At 42.7% G+C, this 18,281-nt stretch overlaps 1 protein-coding gene across 4 annotated transcripts in view; it reads left to right on the top strand.

The window, feature by feature from the left end:
- LOC126183887 (neurogenic locus protein delta) overlaps positions 1-18,281 on the top strand; it is a 1,431,801-nt gene that overhangs the window by 743,048 nt on the left and 670,472 nt on the right. For all 4 annotated transcript variants that reach the window (XM_049926201.1, XM_049926198.1, XM_049926199.1 and 1 more), the window contains one exon: positions 741-845. The gene's annotated coding sequence lies outside the window, so the exon portion shown is untranslated. The remainder of the gene's footprint in view (positions 1-740; positions 846-18,281) is intronic.

The following is an 18,281-nucleotide window of genomic DNA, read 5'->3' as shown; positions in this document are numbered from 1 at the left end:
CATTGGAAGCGTGCATTCGTCTTCCCCATACTGGCGTGTCACCCGGCGTGATGGTATCGGGTGTCATTGGTTACACGTCTCGGTCATCTCTTGTTCGCATTGACGGCACTCTGAACAGTGGACGTTACATTTCAGATGTGTTACGACCCGTTACTCTACCCTTCGTTCTATTCCTGCGAAACCCTACATTTCAGCAGGATAATGCACGACCGCATGTTGCAGGTCCTTTACGGGCCTTTCTGGATACAGAAAATGTTCGACTGCTGCCCTGGGCAGCACATTCTCCAGATCTTTCACCAATTGAAAACTCCTGGTCAATGGTGGCTGAGCAACTGGCTCGTCACAATACGCCAGTCACTACTCTTGATGAACTGTGGTATCGTGTTGAAGCTGCATGGGCAGCTGTACCCGTACACGCCATCCGAGCTGTGTTTGACTCAATGCCCGGGCGTATGAAGGCCGTTATTACGGCGAGAGGTGGTTTTTCTGGGTACTGATTTCTCAGGATCTATGCACCCAAATTGCGTGAAAATGTAATCACATGTCAGTTCTAGTATAATATATTTGTCCAATGAATACCCGTTTACCATCTGCATTTCTTCTCGGGGTAGCAATTTTAATGGCCATTAGTGTATATAACACGTTGTGCAGAAGACTTTTAGTATGGAACAGTTAGAACTTTCTGATATGACAGAACAACTTCATCGAGATAAGCTTAAATATTTTGCCTTGATTTTCAGGAGCACCTCTGGAAATGGGTCACCGGATTACAGCTCTAGCACTCAACCTGTACTGACTCCACTTGAAACAGCAAAAGGAAAAACAGAAATGGATGAAGTATTAAGGTCAGTGAAATGTGACTTTCATCACTCGTAATTATAACATTTCGCTCGTTTTAGATAAATGTAAATGATTCTGTTGTGTAAGGGTCTTTTTGTCAGCAGAACAAATGTGTGACTATGAATGCTTTCCCGGCGTAATAATCCGGCTGCACACCCGAGAAGAATATTATCAGAATAAATGTGGATGGTGTGGCACTAAATGGCTTTACTGAGAACAATCAGGGAAGAAAAAATTTGATCGCATCTGTTGTTGTTGTTGTTGTTGTGGTCTTCAGTCCTGAGACTGGTTTGATGCAGCTCTCCACATACAGGAAAGCTGCATGCCCTCGGGAAAAATTACGGCTGTAGTTTCCCCTTGCTTCCAGTCGTTCGCAGTACCACAACAGCAAGGCCGTTTTGGTTTGTGTTACAGGTCCAGATCAGTCAATCATCCAAACTGTTGCCCCTACAACTACTGAAAAAGCTTCTGCCCCTCTTCAGGAACCACACGTTTGTCTGGCCTCTCAACAGATACCCCTCCGTTGTGGTTGCACCTACGGTACGGCTATCTGTATCGTTGAGGCACGCAAGCCTCCCCACCAACGGCTAGGTCCATGGTTCATGGGGAGGGGATCGCATCTAGAATGAAGAATTATGAAACAAAATTAGCCATTTACATCGCAACTGACTCTCGGTAGATAAAGGCACAGTATTCTTGTTTTGCATCTCAGGTTGCATTTGGTTCTGTTCCTTATCTTCTGATACCTCGAATACTTTTCTTCTTACATTACTGATACTTTGATACATGTCCAGAATACTGTTCAAAAATGGTTGAAATGGCTCTGAGCACTATGGGACTCAACATCTATGGTCATAAGTCCCCCTAGAACACAACACCCAGTCATCACGAGGCAGAGAAAATCCCTGACCCCGCCGGAAGTCGAACCCGGGAACCCGGGCGCGGGAAGCGAGAAAGCTACCGCACGACCACGAGCTGCGGACTCCAGAAGACTGTTATTTGGCGTTCCATACACAAGAATGACACGACAAAACTTCCCCTAAGGTGCACATCGCAGTGTGCAGACGATAGAACACTCCCCACAAAGACCGGCATCAATTCGAGTCCCGTTCCAAAACAGAGTATTACAATGTTTTTGTTCCTTGGGCTATTATTCATTGTGGTAGCTACGAGTCTGGCAGCATGACCTCCCTTGAGACTTTGGGCTGCTCCCCCTGCAGAGCCGGCCGGAGTGGCCGAGCGGTTCTAGGCGCTACAGTCTGGAGCTGCGCGACCGCTACGGTCGCAGGCTCGAATCCTCTCGCGCGTCGATGTGTGTGATGTCCTTAGGTCAGCTAGGTCTAAATAGTTCTAAGTTCTAGGGGACTGATGACCTCAGGTGTTAACTCCCATAGTGCTCAGAGCCATTTGAGCCAACCCCCTGCAGAGGGGTTTGAGATTCTTTACTCTTCATCATTTGGCAGACATCGCGTTTTGCCAAGAAACGTGTTAAATGTTTCTTTTGTTGTGGACCCGCTGCCAACTTGTAAGATGTTTTTTTCTTTAAAACTTTCAGAATTGTTCACGCTTCTTGGTCGTTGTCCTTAAGGTTCGTTTTTCATAAGTGCTTTAAGATGCAGACACTTAAACATACCTAGATAGAAGACTACACCTTCGAAACATATCGAGCACCGTCAAACACAAAAAAAGAATGATCAATTTAGAGAGTGTTATTTGTGATTGAATTTAGGAAAGTACAAAGGGGGTTCAAAAAGTTTTGCACGGTCGTCTCTAATTTTCTTTTATTTTTTGAAAGAGGAGAATGACATTTTTGTGAACAGACTGGGAAAATTTAGCTATAAATTGAGCCTACTCAGTGTAGCCTCCATCAGCTGTGACGCATCTGGCCCAGCGTTCTTTCCATGATATAAATGCACTTTGGTAAAATTCTGGGGATTGACTTTTACACCATCGCTTGACACAGGAAATAAGGCCTTTCTCACTAACAAATGTTTTACCTTCAGACGACCAAAGAGGTAAGAATCAGACGGAATCAAGTCCGGACTGTATGCAGGATGAGAAACAATTTTCCAACCCATTTTCCTGATTTTCTCCTGCGTCATAAGGGCTGTATGGGGTTTGGCATTGTCATGGTGTAGTCTGATGAGCTGACCCTGAAGCTGTGGTCTCTGGGTCTTGATGGAACGTCGCAGCTTGTCTAGTGACAAACAGTAACGGTCCCGGTTAATTGTGGAGCCAGGTTCCAAAAAGTCAATGAAAATGACACCACACTGATCCCAAAAGAAGGAGGCCTGCTGTTCGTGAAATTCTTTGTTTCTTCTTCGGAGAGGAACCCGGATGACGCCATTCCATGGATTGGGTTTTGCTCTCAGATTCGGACAAGAATAACCATATTTCATCCTAGGTAGTGACGCCGTCAAAACACTGTTTCCACTCTTCAGCAATGGTCTTCATGAGACCCTCGCACACATTCTTCCTCATCGTTTTCATTTCTCTTGCCAATAATATAGGCACCCAACGTGCACAGACTTTTCTGTACCCTAGTGACTGTACCAGTGGTACCACACTACCCAGTGGCAAACGAGTCATTTCAGCAAGCTGTCGTGTCGTCACACATCTGTCATTTTGGATGATTTGATCAATAGTCTCCTAATTCACATCACTCGCTGCTGTCGATGGTCTACCGCATCGTGGATTGTCCACCACTGGATACTGCTGCGATCCACCGTGTCCTCCCAATAAACAGGGAGCAACTTCCTGTGAATCGATGTGGCAGAGTCATTGCCGGTCTTGAAGAGGAACTCCATCACCAACCGTAGTCGCAACCTGACGTCTACTTTAAGGTCCATTATGGCTCATCTGTAAATAAAAGAAAATACTTTTATATACCAACTTATAGCTAAATGTTCCAAGTATATTCACAACATAATTCATTCTCCTCCTGCAAAAAATTAAAAAATTAGAGACGACTGTGCAAAACTTTTTGAACGCCCTTTGTAGTAAAGATCGTTTGACATTTTGTTGGACTATGAATTCACATTTTGTTTAATTGTGAATTAACATTTTAACTTTAATATTTCCAATTGTGATACGCCCTTTCACAAATTACATTGCAATATGCAACTTGCGTTTAAAGAATAAAGTCTGAAGTTCATATGTGGTAAGGATAAACACTGTGAGAGAAAATGTTTATGAACGGTAATGTATACACATTAGTCACTAATAAAGTCTTTCTTACTGAAGTCAGCTGACTTACGTATCCTAAACGGATATGAACCAAACCTATTTGGTGAAATGTACGTCAACGGTTCTATAAAAGGAGAAAAATTTAACACGTGGGAAATAGATATTCAGCCCCAAAAATGTGTGTAAAACGTGCACCCTGCCCCACATAAGAAGAAACGGTTTTGTAACTCTGGCGATAAGATGGTTATTAGATTTTGGCTCATGACAGATATCCAGCATGTTATAAGGCGAGTCACGAAGGGTACAGTATTATAGAAAAACCATCGTCAAACGTGTGTGAGTTGAATAATATTGTCTTTTCCGAGATGTTATTGGGCTAAATATGTACAAGATACCACTTTTGAGCCCAAATCACTAGAAAAAACGGGTCATGTTTGAAGCGGCTAAAAACAGCAAGAAGGTCTGGAAGTCCAGTCCAAGTTTCCTACCTTCCTAAAACACTTTTTGTACGAGGTGTTTCTCCAAATCTTCTCCTGTGTTAGGAAAGATATTTGAAAGTTTCATTTTTGGGATGTGTAGATTGAGTCGAACCAAACAAATACAGCCTATCGCATGTATTCCGACGCAAAACGTCGGCGTTGAATACCAATACAGATAACTGCAACCTGTCACAAAATTTTTATTTATTTCCAATAAGTAGTCTTCGAACATTTTCAGACTCATAAACAAATTCTGTTAGAGTTCGATAACTAGGAATGAAAGTGGCACTAAACATATCGTCTGAGTTTCAGACACACTGGATTGGCCGTTGTTGTATGGTCCTTTGTGTGGTTCAAATGGTTCAAATGGCTCTGAGCACTATGGGACTCAACTGCTGCGGTCATAAGTCCCCTACAACTTAGAACTACTTAAACCTAACTAACCTAAGGACAGCACACAACACCCAGCCATCACGAGGCAGAGAAAATCCCTGATCCCGCCGGAAATCGAACCCGGGAACCCGGGCGTGGGAAGCGAGAACGCTACCGCACGACCACGAGATGCGGGCTTTGTGTGGTCCGTTGAAAATCTTCTGTTCCCAAATAGACTTATACCGACACTTTTAGTCCCTTATGGAAAAGCAACGGATATCTATGTGAAGATTTACGAGTTGAAAATTGACCTCGTGTCTTTTCTGCAGCATACTGCTTATCCGTCAAAACTTTCCTACTGTTTTCATAGAAATTTGTACCAGTCCAAGGTCATTTTGTACGAATGAAAGAGTTAACACATTGTTCTGTTACACGTCTTCCAAACCACGTCCATTACGAGGGTTTGTAGCCCTCCCTGCAGCTTGTGCGGAACCTGCAACAGTGTGCCGGTGAGGTGTTCGCAGCAGCCAACTGCGCGCCTGCAACCTGAGCAAGGCGGCAGGTTACTCGAGATGTCTTCATCCGCTTCCTGCTACGCCGCATTCAAACGAGACCAACCCCCCTTTCCGCCCATCCATTCACAGCCCGTTTCGCTTCCTCCTCCTCCCACAATTTTATATATCAATGAACTGATGTCATATTCTTGGAGGGGAATTTCGTTTGTGGTCCCAGGAGCCGAGGAGGGGGGAGGGAGACTTGCTTCCGCTGCTGGGAAGTCCCAGGCGCTGCGCGCTTGTGTGTACGTGTTATTACAGCCAGGCCAACAACCATCTCCTTGCAACGCTTAGGTGCTGCGTCAAGTGAAGATGAGCACAATTGCGTTCCTTTTATACTGTATTCTAAAACTGCGCATTTTCGTTGTTTAATGTTAACGTCATTTAAGGCAGGCATCGCTACCGTAAGCTCACTCAGATTGGTGTCGAACTACAAACTGCGTCAGTCTCTTTCTCACTACTTTTATGGAAGATATACATAGGTCGTTAACATTGTTCAGAAGATCCATTGCTTTTCACAGCAATATGCTATAAATTGTGTGTTTCGATGCTGTAAATGAAGCTGTAACTTATTTTATTTACTGGATTCGTTATCAGCTTACACGGTTGTCGGCAACCGATAACATTTATTTATCTTAACTTCCACAAACATGATTGATTACTATTAAACTGCGAATTAAAGTCAAATGACACAGCTGACTAAATGCTCAACAAAATGTGCCTAATTAGCTGTTGTTTATTGAATGACAAAGAAAAGTACAAGTCAAAGAATAATACAATTGTTCAATTCAAAGATACACCGACTTATCAGCCTTCGACTAAATGAAGAGCAATAGCAAACAATTGGCTATTCTATAAGGCATTGTTACTGAAGGAAGGAAGAAAGATTACTGTTTAACCTCCCGTACAAATCGGGTTCATTAGAGACGGAGCACAAGCTCGGATCAAGGAAGCAACCATCCCGGCATTTGCCTTAAACGATTTAGAGAAATCACGGCAAATATATATCACGACGCCTGGATATGGATTTGAACCGTCGTCCTCCCGAATGCGAGAACAGTGTGCTAACTAGTGCCCTATCTCACCTGGTACGGGCTAGTAATAAATCTTTTACAGCTCAAATGGTCACAAAGGAAATTAAAAACAAGGAATGAAGCTATCACTGATGTAATTACTTTATAAAGAAAGAGTGTCAAGTACGAGAAAATTAAGTTCAACTTTCTTCATTATTTAGAGGTGGTGTCAGAGGAAATCACGCAGCTATTCAAAAAACCATTGTAAGTATCAATGTTCAACAGATACTACCCCATGAAAGATAACTGAGCACAACTGAGGCAACAGTGACGTTATCGATAAGTGCATACGCATTTTTTCAGTTAAACGTCCAATGAGTGATGATGAAATATACAAATGTCAGATATTTTGAAAGTCTTGACTTCTTTTGAAATACAATATGAGCACTATATCTATCCTGTATTTTATTTTATTCCTTATTACACAGTTGCCATATACTTGATACGATGCATATCCAGCTCTGCACACACGCTATATTTCTGTTGTTTGCAGTAATTCACTTGATAATGGCCACACATTTGTAATTATTATAGTGGATTTTATATAAAAAATGATTTTACAGTCAAAGGTGACCATGATACCGTTTCAAAACTCTTTTTTCATTTACATAGTCCTCAAAATTTTGTCTTGGCTATGTGATTAAGTTGTGATTCTAAGGTTCACCGCCAGTGTTTCATATTCTTTTTCACCGAATGTAACGTTAAGTTGAAACTAAGGTTTTTTCTTGTGTGGCATGTGGCTTTATCAGTATGAAGAAACATGTACTTCTTGCTGGTGAAGCTCCTACTCACATCTGTGACAGTGCTCGTCATCTTCATAACTGACAAATTCAGTGACAGATGGATTCAAAGTGATTGACCGGTTTCCTGGCCCACATGTACTCCGGACCTTGTCCACTATACCTTTATTTGTGGGGCATTTCGAAGTTACGCCTGACCCCAGTTTAAGACTCAGACAGTACTGGTACCTGTGTTTTGGGAGGCTGCAAAACAGGACGTAATACCTAAAAGATAGATCAGGGTATGCGACGGTGGACTAACACATTCACGAACTCAAGTGCTCGGAGGAAGAAAGTTAGTGAATTAGTAGTAAATTTAAACTAGTAGTAAATTTAGTAAAAACCAGCCTGATCACTCTATCTGTTTTGGTTTCAACTGCACTACCTGCTAGCGACAAATAGTTCTATTTGAAACTCGAGATTGTTTTGATTTACCATATTCATGTTCCAGTCTTTGGATGAAAATCAGTGCCATCCCATAGTGTCAGTACGTCATTGATGTCAAAATGCGGCATCCGAGGACAGAGATGGCCGCTTGGCGAGGATGTTAACAACAGTAGTTACCCATTTATTGGTAACTGTGATGGAGATCCTAAATATGCACCAGGGGATACGTCCAGTGTTGAAGACACCGCAAGTGTCGCTTAGCATTATGTAGCCACAGGTTTAACTCAAGACGGTTTTGACAAAGAATTTGTTTGAGAATACTTCAATGTTAGAAATATATAAGCCACAGGTTTAACTCAAGACGGTTTTGACAAAGAATTTGTTTGAGAATACTTCAATGTTAGAAATATATAAATGCAATGTAATATATGTCAAGAAACACCTGCAAGATTGTTAGTTATTGTTTCCTTTTACGTTGCAACGAAAGAAAATGAAACTGAGAGCAACAAGAAAAAACTGTTAGAATTTTCAAGATATCAAATCGAAACATGATATGTGCGTTAAATGGTAACACATAATCCACGTCTTGATGAACGTCAAATATCAAGTGAATGTAGACTATATAAATGTTTCATTCCGAAAAAGAGGTAGACAGACAATGCCTAGTATCTTACAGTTAGCAAGAAAATATGATCCACCACATCCAAGACAAAATAAGTGATATGAAACAGTTACCACCTAAACACCAATATTATTTGAAAACTTTCAAGTGAGTAATGAAGAAAGTGAATAGTTCCTTCTTTGAGTGTTTTATGAATTCTCCAGCATTACTGTTTCTGATACAGTTTGGAAAGACATTGTGCATGAATTCAGTCACTACAAAAAAAATAATGAATTTCTGTTTTATGAATATATTAAAGGTATATTTGTAATTATTTTTTTAGTTTAGTTTCTTAGTTTAGTCTCTCTAGTACATTACATTGCAATGCAGAATAGAAAAAGTCACGTCACATAGTTGTTCTCAAAATTTTTCCAAATAATTTTGATGAAGATAGCGCTAATCCACGATATAAGGGTCATTGTTATAACTGTATACAATTTCCCGTGAGTTATTAACAATTTTTTATCCGTTTAACAAATTGCATAGCTAAACAAATAGTGTAACAATTAGTGGAAAAAAGTTACAAATAAGACAGTTGTGCTCTATTATTTTCGGATTTAACCATACGTATAACAAGCAACAACTCAAAACTATGCTCTCGTGGATTAATACATTCTTCCACTCAGCCCTCTATCATAGGGTTTATAATTTAAGCATCAAGCCAATACAGGTTTTTTATATATTACAAATCTGACGGCTTTCCTTTCTTTTGTGTTGGTGCTCCACTTTGTATTCGTTAATGGTGTGATACACCAAGATACAGACTGTTTTTCTTTCATAATTTGGTAAACTTAAGAGAGATCTTTTCATTTTGACATTCACAGAAAAATTCATGAAATAATCCTTAAGTTAATGAAACATGAAATGTGGGAAAAACTTCTTTGGTGGATGTTTCTGTGCGACGAATTCGTCCTCTATTTGTGTTATGCTTTAAAATGTTAACAGATTTTTGCACATTCGTCATGTAAAAAAAAGCAATAGTTTCAAAGATGTGAGAGCAGTAAAGATGTAAAGTCATAGATACTGTATAGAGTGTATAGACACAGTAAAATATGTCTTCGGTGAAGCAATGAAATTATTTTAAAACTCGAAAGTAGAAATAAAATTATGTACAATAAAATATAATATACATTCAACTGAATGGCTAAGATTACACAAACATCGTTACATATAAACAATGAAAGATTTGTAAGTGTAACCTATCTGCCCAGATCTGACGTTTGTTACATTGGAGACAGATTAGGTATTTATACGTTCCATAGTTCCTGTATTGAATAGCAGAATTACGTGAGCAAAAATCTGTAAAATACAAGACCAATAGAAAGCATGTTTTCTCTTTCGTGTGCTGTTACAGTGATAAAACTGAGCTTAAAAATTGGATCTAAAGGTGCTTTCAGAATGGTCCAGCCACATTAATGTGACCATGGCATGACATCAACGTGCAATAATCACTGACAGACGGTAAGTGGCAGCATCATCAGTGGAGGGTACGTGAAGCGTGTGAGGGGACACGGTAAACAGTAGAGTCCTTGTCGGACTTCAATGCGAGATGCCTTTAATAGGTTCCGCAACGAAACATTGTCTCGAAATTTGGTAGAAAATCCGAAGAAATTCTGGTCGTATGTAAAGTACACAAGCGGCAAGACGCAGTCAATACATTCGCTGCGCAGTGCCGATGGTACTGTTACCGACGACTGTGCCGCTAAAGCGGAGTTATTGAACGCAGTTTTCCGAAATTCCTTCACCAGGGAAGACGAATGGAATGTTCCAGAATTTGAAAAACCAACAGCTGCTAACATGAGTTTCTTAGAAGTAGATACCTTAGGGGTTGCGGAGCAACTCAAATCGCTTGATACGGGCAAGTCTTCAGGTCCAGATTGTATACCGATTAGTTTCCTTTCAGATTACGCTGATACAATAGCTCCCTACTTAGCAATCATATACAACCGCTCGCTCACCGATAGATCTGTACCTACAGATTGGAAAATTGCGCAGGTCGCACCAGTGTTTAAGAAGGGTAGTAGGAGTAATCCATCGAACTACAGACCTATATCATTGACGTCGGTTTGCAGTAGGGTTTTGGAGCATATACTGTATTCAAACATTATGAATCACCTCGAAGGGAACGATCTATTGATACGAAATCAGCATGGTTTCAGAAAACATCATCCTTGTGCAACGCAGCTAGCTCTTTATTCGCACGAAGTAATGGCCGCTATCGACAGGGGATCTCAAGTTGATTCCGTATTTCTAGATTTCCGGAAAGCTTTTGACACCGTTCCTCACAAGCGACTTCTAATCAAGCTGCAGGCCTATGGGGTATCGTCTCAGTTGTGCGACTGGATTCGTGATTTCCTGTCAGGAAGGTCGCAGTTCGTAGTAATAGACATCAAATCATCGAGTAAAACTGAAGTGATATCAGGTGTTCCCCAGGGAAGCGTCGTGGGACCTCTGCTGTTCCTGATCTATATAAATGACCTGGAAGACAATCTGAGCAGTTCTCTTAGGTTGTTCGCAGATGATGCTGTAATTTTTCCATCTAGTAAGGTCATCCGAAGACCAGTATCAGTTGCAAAGCGATTTAGAAAAGATTGCTGTATGGTGTGGCAAGTGGCAGTTGACGCTAAATAACGAAAAGTGTGAGGTGATCCACACGAGTTCCAAAAGAAATCCGTTGGAATTCGATTACTCGATAAATAGTACAATTCTCAAGGCTGTCAATTCAACTAAGTACCAGGGCGTTAAAATTACGAACAACTTCAGTTGGAAAGACCACACAGATAATATTGTGGGGAAGGCAAGCCAAAGGTTGCGTTTCATTGGCAGGACGCTTAGAAGATGCAACAAGTCCACTAAAGAGACAGCTTACACTACACTCGTTCGTCCTCTGTTAGAATATTGCTGCGCGGTGTGGGATCCTTACCAGGTGGGATTGATCGAAAGGGTGCAAAAAAGGGCAGCTCGTTTTGTATTATCACGTAATAGGGGAGAGAGTGTGGCAGATATGATACGCGAGTTGGGATGGAAGTCATTAAAGCAAAGACGGTTTTCGTCGCGGCGAGATCTATTTACGAAATTTCAGTCACCAACTTTCTCTTCCGAATGCGAAAATATTTTGTTGAGCCCATCCTAGGTAGAAATGATCATCAAAATAAAATAAGACAAATCAGAGCTCGAACAGAAAGATTTAGGTGTTCGTTTTTCCCTCGCGCTGTTCGGGAGTGGAATGGTAGAGAGATAGTATGATTGTGGTTCGATGAATCCTCTGCCAAGCACTTAAATGTGAATTGCAGAGTAATCATGTAGATGTAGATGTAGATATGGAAACGAAGCGATTTCAAAAGGGCATGATCATTGGCTTTCGGCCCAAGGGTGGAAGCATTTCCAAAACGGCTAAGTTTATGGATTGTTCGCTTGCCGCTGTGGTTAATATATACTGTGAATGACAAAATGACGCTATCCGAAACCGGCCCCGGGACAACTGTGATGCCACGGGCCATAGATGGCAGGGCTGAAAGAAGGCTACGGAGATGTGTATGGGCGAACAGACGTCCAAATGTTGAGCAGCTGACCGTCCAGATGAACGAAAGGGTTACCAACATTGTCTGTTTAAGAACCGTTCAGCGAAAGTTGCTGAGTATGAGCCTTCGCAGCAGGCGTCTGGTTTGTGCACCCATGCTGACCGAGCTTCATCGCGGGCGAAGGCTGCAATTTGCGCGACTATACGGCAACTGGACGTCGGCTGCGTGGTGACAAGTAGCCTTTTCATATGAATCTCATTTTCTGTTCCATCGAGCAGAGAGCCGGTGGCATGTAGGGAGTGAAATGTCTGAAAGCTGCGGTATCGGCTGCCATTCGCTCGGTCGCTCTTTAAAATACGCGCGCAGCCAGTCACGCAGCATGAGTGAGCTACCACCAACGATTACACCGCTGCCTAAGACGCGCAAAGCAACGGCCTTGCCGCAGTGGCTGCAAAGGTTCCCGTCAGATCACCGAAGTTAAGCGCTGTCGGGCGTGGCCGGCAATTGGATGGGTGACCATCTGGGTCGCCATGCGCTGTTGCCGTTTTTCGGGATGCACTCAGCCTCGTTATGCCAATTGAGCAGCTACTCGACCGAATAGTAGCGGCTCCGGTCAAGGAAACCATCATAACGATCGGGAGAGCGGTGTGCTGACCACGCACCCCTTCTATCTGCATCCTCAGATGAGGATGACACGGCGGTCGGATGGTCTCGATGGGCCACTTGTGGCCTGAAGACGGAGTGCTATGATCCTATTCCCCTACCTTCAGCGGCGGATCTACTTAAGTTGAAACATCGATTCACAGAGCTCTTTTTGTGTGTTTGCCATTTTATGATATTTACAAACTTTTATAGCAGTCAGGGCTAGTCATCTACGGAATAGTCATTGCATTAAACACTGACTGAATTACCGAGCGAGGTGGCGCTGTGGCTAGCACACTGGACTCGCATTCGGGAGGACGACGGTTCAATCCCGCGTCCGGCCATCCTGATTTAGGTTTTCCGTGATTTCCCTAAATCACTCCAGGACAATGCTGGGATGGTTCCTCTGAAAGGGGACGGCCGACTTCCTTCCCCATCCTTCCCTAATCCGATGAGACCGATGACCACGCTGTCTGGTCTCCTTCTCCAAACCAACCAACCAACCTCGCTGTTTGGTCTCTTCCCCCAAAACCAACCAACCAACCAACACCGACTGAATTGCAAACCTTTGTAGCGGTCTATATTTCAACATTCAGATCTACTGTTATCAACGGACGCTGCAACTACGTGAAACAAAGTTATGCATTACTTTTACTATTGGATATTGGATGTAGTATAAATTAATATCCGAATTTTCTTTGCATGAACCGCATCTGATCCTCGCACCTGTATCCACTAAAGAACCGTAAAGAATGCAAAGGGAATTACAACAAAAGCAAAAAAGGTCTGAGGAATGTTTTCGTGGCATTCCCTGGGTGATATCTTCATTGTGGAAGTTATCAGCTATGCCTCTATTCTTGGGGACCATGTCCTGCCCTACATGCAGTTTGTTTCACCTCGGCATAATCTACCTGCAACGTGTCACACAGCTAGCAGTGTACATGCGTGGTTCAAAGAGTATCAGGTTGAGTTTACTATATTCCCATGCCCATTAAACTCTTCTGGTTTAAATCCAGCCGAGAATCTGTCGGACCATCTAGATCGGGCTGTTCGCGCTACGGATGCTCAGCCGTGAAACCTGGCACCGGTGGCGGCGGCGCTGGAGTCAGCATCACTGCCCGTACCGTACGCAGCTGTCTCTGGACCACGGGGTCCCGGATTCGATTCCCGGCCGGGTCGCGGATATTCTCCGCCCGGCGACTTGGATGGCTGTGTTGTCCTCATCATCTCATTGCCATTCAGGAAGTGCCGAGACTGGAAATGGAAAGCCTTGGAACTTGTACGGGCGCTGATGACCACCATGTTGAGCGCCCTACAAACCAACATCATCATCACTATCGGTACCTTCCAGAAATTCATTGACACCATTCCTGTCTTAGAGCAGTCCATCCTGCAAAAGATGGTTATTCAGGCTTTTTGACAGGTGGTCTGCCGGCCACGGTGGCCGAGTGGTTCTAGGGGCTTTAGTCCGGAATCGCGCGACTGCTAAGGTCGCGGGTTCGAATCCTGCCTCGGGCATGGCATGGATGTGTGTGATGTCCATAGGTTAGTTAGGTTTAAGAAGTTCTCAGTTCTAGGGGACTGATGACGTAAGATGTTAAGTCCCATAGTGCTCAGAGCCATTAGAACCATTGACAGGTGGTCATATTAATGTGACTGCACTGTGTATAATATATATAGTATTATGATAATTTTTTACATTGATTAGGCAGCTACAAAGTAACAGATATGCTGTAACGTTAGTGAATTGAGCAGAATCAACGCGGAACGTGGGCATTAGGAGACTGACATAGCACATAGTAAAAAAGTTCAGTAAAATATGGTTATTTTTTTACTGAAGAACTGATTTCCAACATTGAATATACTTACGCCGTCGTAACACATACAGTAACAATTTCATATTTCAAACCTGTTCAAAAAGAAGAATTTCAAAATTATCTTTTTCATCAATAACCTACGTCTACATTTACACACATATTCCACAAGCTGCCATATGGTGTGTGGCGGAGGGTACCTTTCAGCACTACTACTTATATCCTTTCCTTTTCCAATGCAAGAAGGAGTTGTACGACATAAACGAAACTTGGCGGGCCTTTTTCTACATCTGAAAGATTTAAATTTCGCTCGAGTCGCATAAGAATGGTGTTAGTAGCGCCACTATGAGCATGCAAATCATGTTTGCTTTAATCACACGCTCTAAGGGTCATGAGCGCTGGTTACCTTTGAGACTGGACATGCTGAGTTGATATTAGTCGAGAACGCCTTTAAGCAGGTGAATACGCCATCATCAACATCTTACTGTGTTTGAACGATGTCATGTATTAGGGCTCCAAGAAGCTGGCCATGTGGTCCAGGGCGCTACGACACGGATTGCGCGGCCCCTCTCGCTTGAGTTTCTAGTCCTCCTTCGGACAGGGCTGTACGTGTTGTTCTTAGTACACATTAGTTTAAGTAGTGTGGAAGTCTAGTTCTTAGTACACATTAGTTTAAGTAGTGTGTAAGTCTAGGGACCGATGAAAAAATGGTTCAAATGGCTCTGAGCACTATGGGACTTAACATCTATGGTCATCAGTCCCCTAGAACTTAGAACTACTTAAACCTAACTAACCTAAGGACATCACACAACACCCAGCATCACGAGGCAGAGAAAATCCCTGACCCCGCCGGGAATCTAACCCGGGAACCCGGGCGTGGGAAGCGAGAACGCTACCGCAGGACCACGAGATGCGGGCAGGGACCGATGATCTCAGCAGTTTGGTCCCTTAGGAATTCCAACACATTCGAACATTTTTTCCAAGAAGCTGGATGTTCCTTCTGAGATCTGGCACGAATGTCGCCACTGAACATGACTGCTAGCAGCGGTGGTCACTAGAATGTACGGACGCAAGAATGCAAGTGGCACTACCGACAGCGGCGGCCATCGTGTTTGGCGTGGGCCTCTGGCGCATCGTACTGTATCTGCAGCAGCAATCTGAACAACGCAAAGAACTGTTACAAATCGGTTATTTGAAGGACAGCTTCGAGCCATACGTTCTGTAGCGTGCATTCCATTCACCCCAAACTACGGCCATTTGCGACGTCAATTGCGAGAAGCGAGAGCTCAGTAGAGGCCGGGGTAAAAGTCTGATGCCTTTTCTGATGAAAAATGTTTCTGCCTCAGTGCCACTGATGGCCGTGTGTTGGTTATAGGGAGGCGTGTTGAGGGTCTGCAGCCATTCTGTCTGCATCCTCGATACACTTCACCTACGCCTGGAGTTACGATCTGGGGCGCGATTTCGTATGACAGCAGCATAACTTTCGTGGCTATTTCATGAACCCTGACTGAAAATTTGTACGTCAATCTGTTGATCCGACCTGCTGAGCTGCCATTCCAGGGGGTGTTTTCCAACAGGATAGCGCTTGCCCACATACCGCTATAATGAACCAACATACTCTACATATTGACGATATCTTGCTTTGGCCTGCTCGATCAACAGATCTGTCTCCAATCGAGCACATGTGGGACATCATCGGGCGACAACTTCAGCGCCATCCAAAACCAGCATTAAACGTCCTTGTATTGACCAAGTGCAACAGGCATGGAACTTCATCCCACAAACTAAAATCCGGCACCTGTACATGTTGTGGATTGGCAAACCCACTATGAGAGGAAGCCGAAAGGCACGCGTTTTAGCACACGCAGGCTGGCGTGAGGTCTGGAACAGGTCAAGGAAATGAGACTAGCAAAAAAGGACGTAGCTGTGGAATACTTAACTTTAATCCATAAGTGGTGAACATCGCTCTTGACGGTACATGTTTTACAGCATCAATAGTAACTGGTAATGGCGCCTTGCTAGGTCGTAGCAAATGACGTAGCTGAAGGCTATGCTAACTATCGTCTCGGCAAGTGAGAGCGTATTTTGTCAGTGAACCATCGCTAGCAAAGTCGGTTGTACAACTGGGCGAGTGCTAGGAAGTCTCTCTAGACCTGCCGTGTGGCGGCGCTCGGTCTGCAATCACTGACAGTGGCGACACGCGGGTCCGACGTATACTAACGGACCGCGGCCGATTTAAAGGCTACCACCTAGCAAGTGTGGTGCCTGGCGGTGACACCACAGCACAACACAATGCACGCACGTTTGCATGCTTGCATTCAACGTTCTGGCGGTTACACCGGTTATTAATGTACCAGCATAACATTTGCAAAGGCTTAGCTTGGAGTTACATTGACCTGTGGGCTTGCAATGTTAAACACTTAATATGTTACCTAGATAGATGTATTCCTGAAATTTCATTACTCTACATTAATTATTTTTTGCTATTCCGATTTTTTTTCGGTCAGTGTATGACGAGGGAAAAAAGATTGTCTGTATTCCTCCAAACGAGTCCTTATTTCTCTTATCTACGTCTGCATCAACGTAACTACTCTGCTTTTCACACTTAAGTTCCTGCAGAGGGTTCATCGAACCACTCTCACACTTTATCTTTTCACTCTGTAACAGCTCCCGGGATAAGACTTAAATCTTTCCATGTGAGTTCTTATCTCTCTCATTTTATTACAATGGTCATTTCTCGCTGTGTAGATGAGTGTCAACAACATATATTGGTGGTATTTACGCGAAATGTATCTTGGCGGCAGTAGAATTGTTCTGCAACTAGATTCGAGCCCTGGTTCTCTAAATTTTCTCAATTGTGTTACTCGAAAAGAGTATCACTTTCCCTCCAAGGATTCTCACTTTAGTTCTCGAAGCACCTTCGTAATACTTACTCTTGTTCGAAGGTACCTGTAGCAAGTCTAGAAGCCCGCCTCTAACTTCTTTCGATGTCATTCCTTAATCCAACCAGGATTTGGGGATCCCAAAAATTAGAGCAATACTCAAGAATGGGTTGCACCACTGCTCTATTTAAGAGTAGTACGCACACTCCCACACATTAGTATCCCCAAAAACAGGTCAGAAATGTATAAACTGAACTGTAATAACTGTCCAAACATTTTTCTTTTGCTCAATAGCTAAAACTTTTGAAAACCTGTTTGAGCAACACCTTGATGCCCTATGCCTGATTAACTTAAAGAAATCACCTAAAGCCACCCATCTTGGAGAAAATAATCATACTGTCTATAACGTAGAAAACAGCATGCAGATTTTGCAACTTACCGAAAAGGGTACCACAATGAACCTTATAGAGCAGATAGAGGCCCATATACGTAATAGGACCTTCCCTGATCTAATTCTAAATGTCAAACAGATTCAGCCACCATCACTTCCTAATAACTTCCAAGAGGTCTTCTCGTGTTATAAACCAGCGTAATACTTCCATTGACTGAGATCGCCATACTGCAACTTGAATGGTGCTTCATTTTTTTCTATCCATTTTGTATGGTCTATAGCTACATTGTAATGAAATCATTTATGTGATATCTATAGTCGGATATATAAAAATGGTGCAGCTTATTTCTTAGATTATAAAAGGCCAATCAGTAAAATATTTCATATTACTATTCCTAAATTAGAACGCAAATCTGTATTCGATTTTCAAACTCAGTTTATCACTGTAACCAGGAAAACATATCTTCTTTTACTTTTGTACTATCTACTGTGTCGTCATCTAATTTTCATTGTTGATTCTGTTCAATGTACTAACATTACAGCATATCTCCTATTTTATAACTGGCTAATCAATGTAAGAAAATTATCATAAAACTATGTATACTACACAGTGCAATTTTGGATCCGATTTGTGCATTCAGTTCAAAAAATGGTCCAAATGGCTCTGAGCACTATGGGACTTAACATCTGAGGTCATCAG

The sequence above is a fragment of the Schistocerca cancellata genome, chromosome 4, assembly GCF_023864275.1.
Source record: "Schistocerca cancellata isolate TAMUIC-IGC-003103 chromosome 4, iqSchCanc2.1, whole genome shotgun sequence".
NCBI classification, from domain to species: Eukaryota; Metazoa; Arthropoda; class Insecta; order Orthoptera; family Acrididae; genus Schistocerca; species Schistocerca cancellata.
Note: the sequence above shows the minus strand (reverse complement) of the source record. Positions and strands in the feature narration are given on the sequence as shown.